This window comes from Cornus florida, unplaced genomic scaffold (genome assembly GCF_030987335.1).
Source record: "Cornus florida cultivar Cherokee Brave unplaced genomic scaffold, ASM3098733v1 CherokeeBrave_3.0.0_Hap2_Chr10, whole genome shotgun sequence".
Classification (NCBI taxonomy): Eukaryota; Viridiplantae; Streptophyta; class Magnoliopsida; order Cornales; family Cornaceae; genus Cornus; species Cornus florida.
The window spans coordinates 84,530,805-84,541,518 of record NW_026775580.1 but is presented as its reverse complement, the minus strand read 5'-3'; the positions used below and the strand labels follow the sequence as shown (position 1 = coordinate 84,541,518).

Genomic DNA, 10,714 nt, shown 5'->3' with positions numbered 1-10,714 from the left:
CAGAAGTTTCTCAACATTTTTCTTTAATTTTAGTATTTGATTTTATATTTTATTTTAAATTTATTATGGTTAACTGGAACACTGCAATTTTTATTATTATTATTTTTTATTACCGCTATCTCGCATCGGGTGTATTGGAATCTAAAAATATTTTGCCATGAGCGTGCAGAAAAACCCACTTTGGGAACACTGCAACTCTTTTTATTATTATTATTATTATTTTTTTATTTTATTATTCTGAATTGTGTATATATATATATATTCTGAATTTTATTATTATTGAATAAAATCGTTGAAAGGGTGTATTTAAAGAAAATGTAATATAGTGAAACCAAAACGATAAATTCAGAAGGCGGCGCGTCAGATCTACTGGCACTAACAGAGGCGGCGCGTCACCTTCACGCATCGTCGTTCCAGCAAGAATTACTGTCGGACTCACACTAGACAGACATCCAACATCCTTTGGATTCTCTCTCAACCCATAACCCAATCCTTTGCATTCGTTTTCTTCTTCTGATGATGAAGAAGCAGACTCGGTCTCTTCACTGAGTTGATTCTGCCGCTGTAGCTACATAGGAATCTGATGGTGGAGATGGAGGATGGTGTTAAGAGAAGGAGTGACCATGTTGATTTGGGTTTGGTGTTGCGATTGGTGAGAAATTAGAGTTGAGTTTTTGAAGATCGTTGGTGCGAGCATGGCGACCAAGGTCACTGTCTAGGGATGAACAAGGTCGCCATTCCGGCGATATATGTCGGAGAGAGAGGGATAACAGGAGAGCAGCGACCATTTCGGCGCCAGCTGATGGATTTGGTTTTGGGTCTGTTTGCGATAGAGAGAAGGGGGTGGAGGGAATTGAAGAAGATTTGATGTAATTTTTTAAAGTTAAATTTATCATTTCACATGATAAATATTGATAAATATTGGGAGAATGTGATTTAACTAAGGCTATGTTTGGTAGGGTGGGTTTGAAAGGGAAGGATAAGATTAGTTATGAGGGAAATGGAAGGAAAGGGAAGGGAATGATAATTTTAATTTAGTATTGTGTTTGGTTTATTAAGGAAGGAAAAGGAAGGGAAGGATAATAATTATGTTTGGGGAAAGAAAGGAAAGGAAAGTATTTCGGTAAATTTACTATTATACCCTTTTATAATTTAAAATAAAAATTAATAACTTAAGTATGTAATATTTGTAAAAAAAAAAAAAAAAAAAAAAAAGAAAATAAAAGAAAAAGAAAAAGAAAAGAAAAATATTAATATAAATATAATATTTTTAGGGTCATCATTTTAGGGTCCCCGCCTCCATCTCTATTCTCGTTCTCTCTCTGCAACACTCTCTCTCTTTTGCAACTGCAAACCACAAAACTACAACAATCCAAGTTCCAAACCCATATGTTTATCTATCATTTGCAAGAATCAAAGGTTCAAAACCCATATCCGCATATTGTTTCAGATTGTTCCAAAAATTAAAACCCATATCTTTCAGTTTCTCTTGCCCGCTGTTCTAGTTTGGGTTCGCCGTTTCCATCGCCGGTTGTTCCAGTTCGGGTTCGCTGTACGCAAGTTTCAGCCGCTGTAAGCTTCCCCCCTCTCTTTCTCTGTGCAATGGCTAACTTATATGTACGGGTTTTGTTTTGCTAAATCAACCAATTAAGGTCTGTAATTCTTGTTTTGCTTAACTAAATCCTTGATTTTGTGTGGGTAAAATTGGCATCACGATTATCACATGTGCCATTGCCTTCCTTTTCCTTCCGTTTTCGCCCATTTTTGAGAGGTTAACAAATCTACTGTTCAAGCCTTGCCTTAACCCTCCAAACCCTTCCCTCTCCTTTCCTTCCCTTCCACCAATTTTACCCAAACACAATTTTTTTATAACCTTCCATCACCTTCCCTTCCCTTTCCCTTCAAACCCACTCTACCAAACTGAGCCTAAGAGTTTATATTCAAAATTTGAGAATAGCGTAGTTTTATGGAATTAATCACTATAAATATAAATATTTGGTGAATCGTTTTGTTTTGTGTTATATATATCACTCCATATATATATTTTAGATAATTAAATCCTCTATTATAAACATTTCATGAATTATTTTATTTTGTGTCATATATATATATATCACTCACAATTAAAATTGTTTAAAAATAGAATTCCCATCTCATTTGAAGTTTTTCATGATTGAATTACTTCATCTCAACTCAAATACTTCAAAGTGATTTTTAACAAGACTCTTAAACGATTATACAGATTCAATATTTTATTTTTTCTTTTTTTTTTGGTGAGCGAGAAGACATTTGAGTCCATATTAATCTATAAATTTCGGTTCTCATTAAATAACTTGTAATGTTGGATGAAAATACGAAAAAGTCTTGAATAACTATACAATTTTTATTATGATTCATGTCAATGAAAAATACAACATAAATCTTTTTACCAAACAATTTATATACGAGAAGGAATTATAAAACTATATTAGGATGCATCCTTTTGGAAATGTATCAATCATTAATTTTAATGAAATTTTGAATAAAAGGTGCTTATTTGAAATTTATTTATTTATTAATTAAAGTTGAATAATGAGTGCTATTAGTACGTTACAAGTGTTTCATATCGTATCCGAATGAAAAAGTAAATGGGTATATATGGATCGAATGTTAACTCCACTTAATAACTTAAACTTTTGAGTTGAATTGCGAAGCACCCAAACTCATCTTCTTTGATTCGGTTAATACGAAATTTGTAACGACTCGACTCCATGTACAATGTTGCCTTGAAATTAATTTCATTTCTATAACATTTAATCTCACATCTTCTTTTTATTATTTAGATATATGAGTAGATAGATAGATATAAGGGATAAGTGCATAAAACACCCTTCAAGAATACTCTCAGTAGCACTTTTTAGTCTTCTAAAAATACCCATCCTTCTCTCTCTACTATCTGCTGCCAGTTCTTCCTCCCACCACTGTCTTCTTCTTCTTCTTCAACCACCGCCTGATGGTACAGCCTCCTCTTCCTCCTCACACCATAATTCACCCCTCAGCTCCAACCATCAATCTCATCCATATATATATACACACACGTATATATCTATCTATATATATATATACACACAGATCAATCTCATCCATTCACACACACACGCACATATATATACACGGCGGTTGCGAATCAGGGTACCACCAGCGGTATCTATGGCTTGTGGGTTGTGGATTGGAGGTGGCAATGGCCGAATCTCGATGCCAAGATTGCGAACACAGGTTTAATGGGTCTGTGAAAGGGAATCATGATCCACTCTCTTCGCCTTCTACAACGGGTCTATGAACTCAAAATTATCTCAAACCCAGAACTCAAACAACAAACAATATCCCCAACCCTTCTCCTTAGCCACCAACGTGCAATTTTCAGTTTGAAACTCTAAAATTACAATAAACTTGCAATTATGAATCAGTGTGAGCAATTAAAGCTTGAGAAATTGATTGTTTCCATCACTTTGTTTTTTGTTGGTTTCCTTACTTTGTTTCCATCATCATCATCACCACCACCACACACACACACACACACACACACACACACACACACGTATATATATATATATATATATATATATATATATATATATATTCTTCAAATCCATTACATTAATACACTGAGGAAACCGAAAAAAAAAAAAAAAAGGCACAAAGAAAAAAAATGAGTTTCCGCCTTGCAACTGTGCTCACTGGACAGACCATCATTCCCTCTGCACCAACCCCCTTGCTCGTCGGCCTATGCCGCCATCTCTACAGTCGAACCCAGCCACCGTCGGGCTGCCCACTGTTGCTCATCCATCCATTCATATATATATATATATATATATATATATATATATACACACACACACACGGTGGTTGCGATGCCAAGATTGGGAATGAGGGTTGGAAAATACAAAGCGGCTGGGTCTAAGAATGTGCTAAACGGGTCTGTGAATGAGGGTTGGAAAATACCCATCCTTCTCTCCCTATTCTCACCACCGTCCGTCCTCTCCACTGTCGCTCCATCAAAGTCGAGCTCGCCGCCGCCTCCATCATTGAAGTCGAGCCCGCCGTCGCTCATAGCCGAGCTTCTCCTTGCCCGTCGGTGCCTTCCGAATATACCCATCATTCTCTCTCTACTCTCTGTAAAACGTAGTCTAAGCTCTCCACAGCCGTTGCCCACCGCTCTCCACAGTCAGTCTGCCGTTACCGCCGCTGCATTGCCTAGCCCTCCCTTGCTCACCGGTCGCCGATTCCACTGGTCGAGCTCTCCACAGCCGAGCTAGTCTTCACAATCAAAACCCCATGAATATTTTTTTAAGGAGAGCTTGACCCCAACAAACCCAATTGCAAAACCCAGACGAGTTCGATTCCAAATTGCAACTTGCAAGTCCCCTGTTCCAAATTACAAGTTGCAACTTGCAAGTCCCCTGTTCCAAATTACAAGTTGCAACTTGCAAGTCCCCTGTTCGATTCCACCGACCGAGCTCTCCATAACCCAGACGAGTCATTGCTTATTGTCCTTTTTAGTCTTTTTACAAAATTTTGTATTTTTATATATTTTATAAAATTGTTGACTAAGGGTATTTTAGTCAAGTTTGGTTTTAAACGTGCCAGAGGGACTTGATTGCACCAAATTGAAACTTAAGGGGCGTTTTTTGCACGGGAGGGATGCGACATGCACTATAAGCATAATTGGGGTGTTTTTTGCACTTGACCCTAGATATAAATAAGTTTTTACACTTTTGCAAAAACTCTATATATCAGTGCCTATATATATGCGCGTGTCAGCAGCCACAGATTTGAATTTCAAAAACAAAAGAATACCGTTGGCGAACGGTCTTCTCTCCATTATTGCTTTATTTTTCTGAGAGAAGAAAGAGGACAAGAGATGCCAAAACTGTCTGACATTAATATTCTTCAACTCACCTCTGTCGACCTTGAGGGTCATGTGATCTATCAGTTTTCAAATCGTCTTGTCTGTTTCGTGTCTACTCATCTTCTATATGTCGCCAATCCCCTAACTCACGAGTTCTTGAGGGTCTCCAACATTCCTTAAATCTATAGAAAGTAGCCTTCGACTGTAGGAGCTCCTGATGAACCAGAACATAATACGCTCCACACATATGGGTGTCTTAGGTTTGTCCTATTTCCAAGAGCGACCCCAAGAAGGAGGGGGAGGCAGCGTTGCAACTCTCCATTCAGCCAAAACTCCCCCACCCTCAAATACGGAAAACCACTCACAGATGTTGTTTTTGTTGCGGTCCTCGAAGAAATGCACCAGCATGTATTCGGTACTTGATGGGATGAAACCCAACCCAATGTCACCACCAAATTGCCTGAAGGTTGACCAACCATTGGTGGTATACACCTTGTAATTTCTTACAAAAGTCTTGTCTGTTTCGTGTCTACTCATCTTCTATATGTCGCCAATCCCTTAACTTACGAGTTCTTGTCTGTTTCGTGTCTACCCTCAAGAACTCGTGAGTTAGGGGATTGGCGACATATAGAAGATGAGTAGACACGAAACAGACAAGAACTCGTAAGTTAAGGGATTGGCGACATATAGAAGATGAGTAGACACGAAACAGACAAGACTTTTGTAAGAAATTACAAGGTGTATACCACCAATGGTTGGTCAACCTTCAGGCAATTTGGTGGTGACATTGGGTTGGGTTTCATCCCATCAAGTAACGAATACATGCTGGTGCATTTCTTTGAGGACCGCAACAAAAACAACATCTGTGAGTGGTTTTCCATATCTGAGGGTGGGGGAATTTTGGCTGAATGGAGAGTTGCAACGCTGCCTTCCCCTCCTTGTTGGGGTTGGTCTTGGAAATGGGACAAAACTAAGACACCCATATGTGTGGAGGGTATTATGTTCTGGTTTAGAGCTCCAACAGTCGAAGGCTACTTTCTATAGATTTAAGGAATGTTGGCTGACTCGGCCTACAGCGACAAACTCGAATTGCAAACACAGGTACAATTTCTTTGGTTTTGGAGAAGAAGGATACTTTCTGCCTCATTGATTATCCTCAACATTATATGGATATGGATATACCGCTTTTGGATACGGTCATTGAATATCTCTCTTTGCATGAGCTAGGAGGATCTTTGTCCTTGGTTGATAGTTCCTCAGGAAATAATATTACAGAAATATGGAAGCTGAAGGACCACAGGATGGAGATCTGGGAGAAGCACTACGTGGTTAGCTATTCTACTCTCATGAGGAGCCAGAGGGGGGATTTGGAAATCAAAAGCTGTCTGTTGGCAGAGGTAGGAGGAGAGCTTTTGATATGGTTTGGCATGGGGCTCTACTATTACAATGTTGAAAAGAAGTCTTTTCGAAAGGTTGATGAGAGTCCAACATAAAGGGATTGGCTCCAACACTCTATTTTCCCCAAATCTACACTATTGGAAGCTGCTAATCACTATAGAGTGTATCTTGGAGCCTGCTGAGAAGGCAATTGTATATGTTACTTTGCCACTGTGCTATACTACGGTATCAACAAAGCAACACAAAACTTCTCATAAATGAAACAAAAGAGAAGAACTGATTTTACATTCCTACATTTTGAATTTGTATTGTTCTGTAGTGCAGGTTAACAGGAGTCGATTTTACAAGCAAGTGATCAGGAAGCCAAATGTATACGAAGCTACTGTTGTTTTCTGTGCATGATGCTTAGTACTTATGGAATACAGTGGATGAAATCATGTAAAGAATGAAAAATATGAATGAAAAAAAATGCTTTTCTAGCTTCTAAAAGTGCAGTGTCATTTTTACTTTCCTTTCGGAGCTGCAAGCTGAGCTACACAATCGTCGTAATCTAACAGCTTAGACTGCACATGCCCCATAGTACGCTTCTTTGTCTTTTTAGTGCATGACCAACAAAACCAAATTTAAGGCATCTCATAAAAGTCAATATATATGAAACTTAACCACTGCCATGTAATGAAGAGTTGGTAAATCTCATAAACAAAGTGACAGAAGAAGAAAATAATAATCATAATGCAGAAAAAAAGAAAAAGAAAGGGCAGAGAAGGTAAATGATGCATGAACAAGTTTAATGAAAAAGCAGAAAGATTATGTAGTCATAATTAATGTTGTGGAGGCTGCTGAAAAGTATATCGGAGTGGGAAACATGTTGGAAAGTCACTTGATGCAATGAATGGCATTAGCCAAACGTGCATTTGAATGCCTTAAAATAGTGCACAAGAGAGGACAACAATGAAAAAAGTAGCACAAGAGGTTAGAAAGACAATATTTCAGTATATTAGTCCATAAACTATGAGTTCCATCAGTCCATGAACAAAGGTCCCGTCCATTCTTCTTGTTCCTTCTCTGCCTATGAAAGACAATTCTCCATTAGTTTGGCCTGAATTCGAACACATCTGAACTTCTATCTTTATTTTAAATTTAGGCCCAACTCAAATGTCAGCGTATTCAATTACCCAGTCCCACTACAGAACTAAATTAATTACCAACATAGCCAAAATTTCCATTCTCTTGCTCTGAACTTTATTATTTGGTTGAATTTTGCCTTATTTTTATTTAAAGTTATCAAAACCAGCTTGTGCCCTTTATTCAAAGCTGAGATAGTAGTACCCTGTTGCTATACTTGGATATTACAGTGTAGATTAAAGATGTAGTAGTGTTGCTATCCATTTCGTGTCCAATAATAAGAACTAACTTATGCATTCAACTGAAGATTGTTGGTATGGTGACTTTTGTAATGTGTTCATAATATTAGTCAAATAATTAGGGTATTTAAAGAAGAAAAAAAAAGATGGTTATGATAAAATAATAATAAAGATTATATGGACAACGAAAAAAAAGCATGGCATACACCAAACGATAGTGTCTTTTCTAAGTAGCTATATAGCTCATCTCTCTGCATTTTTTTGTTCCGAACACAAAAGGTCTTTGGATTTCTACATCAACTTATGTCAACAATTTATACACACGGATAATAATATATATATATAATGTATGTGTATGTATGATTTCTTTAGTTTATTGTATAGCCACAAAACTTTGATCTGTCTTAATAAATGTCATCACCAAGTCAGTGTGATACTCATGGTTTTAACAACTACTAAGGACTAATGAAGGAAATACTGTAAATGAATATACCATTCCAGTGAGAGTGCAAATATTTTCAACACATTTTATTAATCTTTATATTTTATATTAAATTACACTGTAGAAGTATTTTAGAAAATTGATACTTTGATGACAAAAAAAAATTGCAAAAGTTTATCTTGTTTTCATTTTCCTCACCCATTATATGGACCAATGATGGCAAAACTTTTCCTATGCTTCATTATACAAAAATGGTAAGTACACCATATTATTCATATGGTCAATTGTATGGACAAAAATCAAAAGGACCCTGTCGCGATTTCTAATGTTATTTTTAATCTGAAGTTATTAAAAAATGATTGGAATAAATAATAAGAGAAATTTCCCTAAAACATCAAACTCTAAGTGTAACCAGAAAACATATACTGGTGTTATAAACAACCAATCATTTAAATTAGGAAGATAAAGACTATAAAGAAACTATTCAGCAATCAAACACTATAACCTGTAGATGAAGCAAGTACACACACACACACACACACATATAAGTATACACGCACAATATATCAGAAAATTGTTGACCAATGTTCAACAATTAAAAACAAATTGAATCAGATTGTGATATCGGAAGATAAGCAGAGAATACCAAAAATTTAAACAAAAAATTTCAAATCAAATTGTGATATCGGAAGAGAAGGATACAAAAAATTGAACAAAAAAAAAAAGAAAAAATATTAATATGAGTTCCTAGAAAGAGAAGACTAACATATCAAGAATGAAAACGAATATGAAGATTGTACCTTCGGAACTAGAATCTGAGATCTATTCAATAATCAGTAGCAGAATACATCTCCAATCCATCTCCATTTGCGGCGAAGACTATTTGCCCAATCTGCTGCTAGGTCAACTTCCATGAACTCCAGTGAGAGAGAGAACGAGAGGAGGCGAGGTGTATTCCGATGAGATAGAGACGGAGAGAGAAAAGTGTATTCAGCTAGCTACTGTTCAGTGAGGGCTTGTTGAAATGGTAGACAGAGAAAAGCTTCGCGAATGTATGTGCGTGCTCAGTGAGTGTGCGTAAATTTACATAACTACCCCTGAACGTGATGCCTTTTAAAGGATTACTTTGCCGCAGACAAACGCATACGCGGTCTGAAGGGATTTTTTTTAAGCATTTTTTACATGGCTGCCCTAAGGCTTTGTTTGGATAAAGACACCCTGATGTTTGCTTTGCTTTAATAACAGCCCTATACAAGTTAGGCATTTTTTGAACAATGACACTCCCTGCCAAAAATTTCAGCCAAACAGTCCCTAAAAAAATCCTAAAAGACAAGATTGCCCTTCAACATTTAATTAATTTTTTAAGGTAAAATATCTAAAGACGTAAATGACAGAATTGCCCTTGATGTATACCACCCAGTACCCACCATTTCTCTCTAAGCTCTCATCTTAGATGTTGGTGGCGGCATCTTAGTTGTTGGTGGCGGCGGCGAAGTGGACAGTGGTGAGCCCAGTCGGAGGGATGATTAGGTGATGAAGATGGAACTGGGTGTGAAGAATATGTTCAAAAGTACGGTTATGACGCTTTTACCAAGGTCTACCATGCTTGGGACACCACCATCTACCACAACGTTGCCGTCAAGATCATCAACAACAATAAGATCGACGGAACTAGCTTGATGTCCTTCAGCCCCAAACCCACATATTGGAGCATTAAGATCAATTGAAAAGGGGAGAGATTGTTGATTTTAACGGCGTTGTCGAGCGTGACAGTGATCAACATGGTGGTGGAGAAGCTTGGGAAGAAGTTTGAGAAGCCAAAGATGAAGGATTTCATGGTGAGATTTCTCTCTACCCTCTTCAATTTTCGCACCTATAAGCCCATTTCGACAATTTTGGCAAGGAGAAAGTGGTCGTTGTCATTAGTTTCGCCGCCGTGGGTTTTCAATGGGGGTGCCGATGGTGGTGATTTTGTTGTAAAAATGGCTGAATCTGAAGCGGCGGCGATGATCTGCGATAGCGGTGCGAATCTGCAACCTGCGGTGGTGAGGAAGTGTGGTGGCCGGCAAAGATATATGCCAATAAGTCTGATTTTGATTCCAGTGTGCGATATGTATTGATTTATGCCTTTCTTCGCGCTAGATGGTGGTGGTCAACGCTAGGTAATTGTACGGGTATCTGTCGGCATCACTGGTGTTGGGATGGCGTAGGCCCAGTAACAACTAGTGCGATTGATGCATGGTTTCATTAGCATCACTGCCAACTCGAAAATTGGTTGTTTTTGCCACTGATGTGGAATACATTGTGCACCCCTTGGCGATTTTGTACTGGTTATACCAGCAAGTTGGACCTTCATCGACCCATGGTTTTGAGTGTAATGACCCACTCCATCACATGGTATGATATTGTTCGCTTTGGGCCTGAGCCCGCACGGTTTTGCTCTTGGGCTTCACCCCAAAAGGCCTCATACCAATTGGAGATGATGCACTTACATATAAGCATTTCACCTTTCCTCTACCCAGGCGATGTGGGACTGTGCACCCGTAGCTCGCCAGTGTGGTAGCCTGACAGTGCCTCTCGCACCCGCCCACGGCACACCCGCCCGCAAGGTCATCACAATAA

At 38.1% G+C, this 10,714-nt stretch overlaps 1 long non-coding RNA gene across 1 annotated transcript; it reads right to left on the bottom strand.

The window, feature by feature from the left end:
- Window positions 1-7,072: 7,072 nt before the first annotated feature.
- On the bottom strand, window positions 7,073-9,213 carry LOC132279516 (uncharacterized). Its single transcript, XR_009471341.1, has 2 exons — window positions 8,893-9,213; window positions 7,073-7,355 (listed from the first exon to the last, which is right to left on the bottom strand). It is a non-coding gene; the product is annotated as an uncharacterized LOC132279516 (long non-coding RNA).
- Between the last annotated feature and the right edge of the window lie 1,501 nt (window positions 9,214-10,714).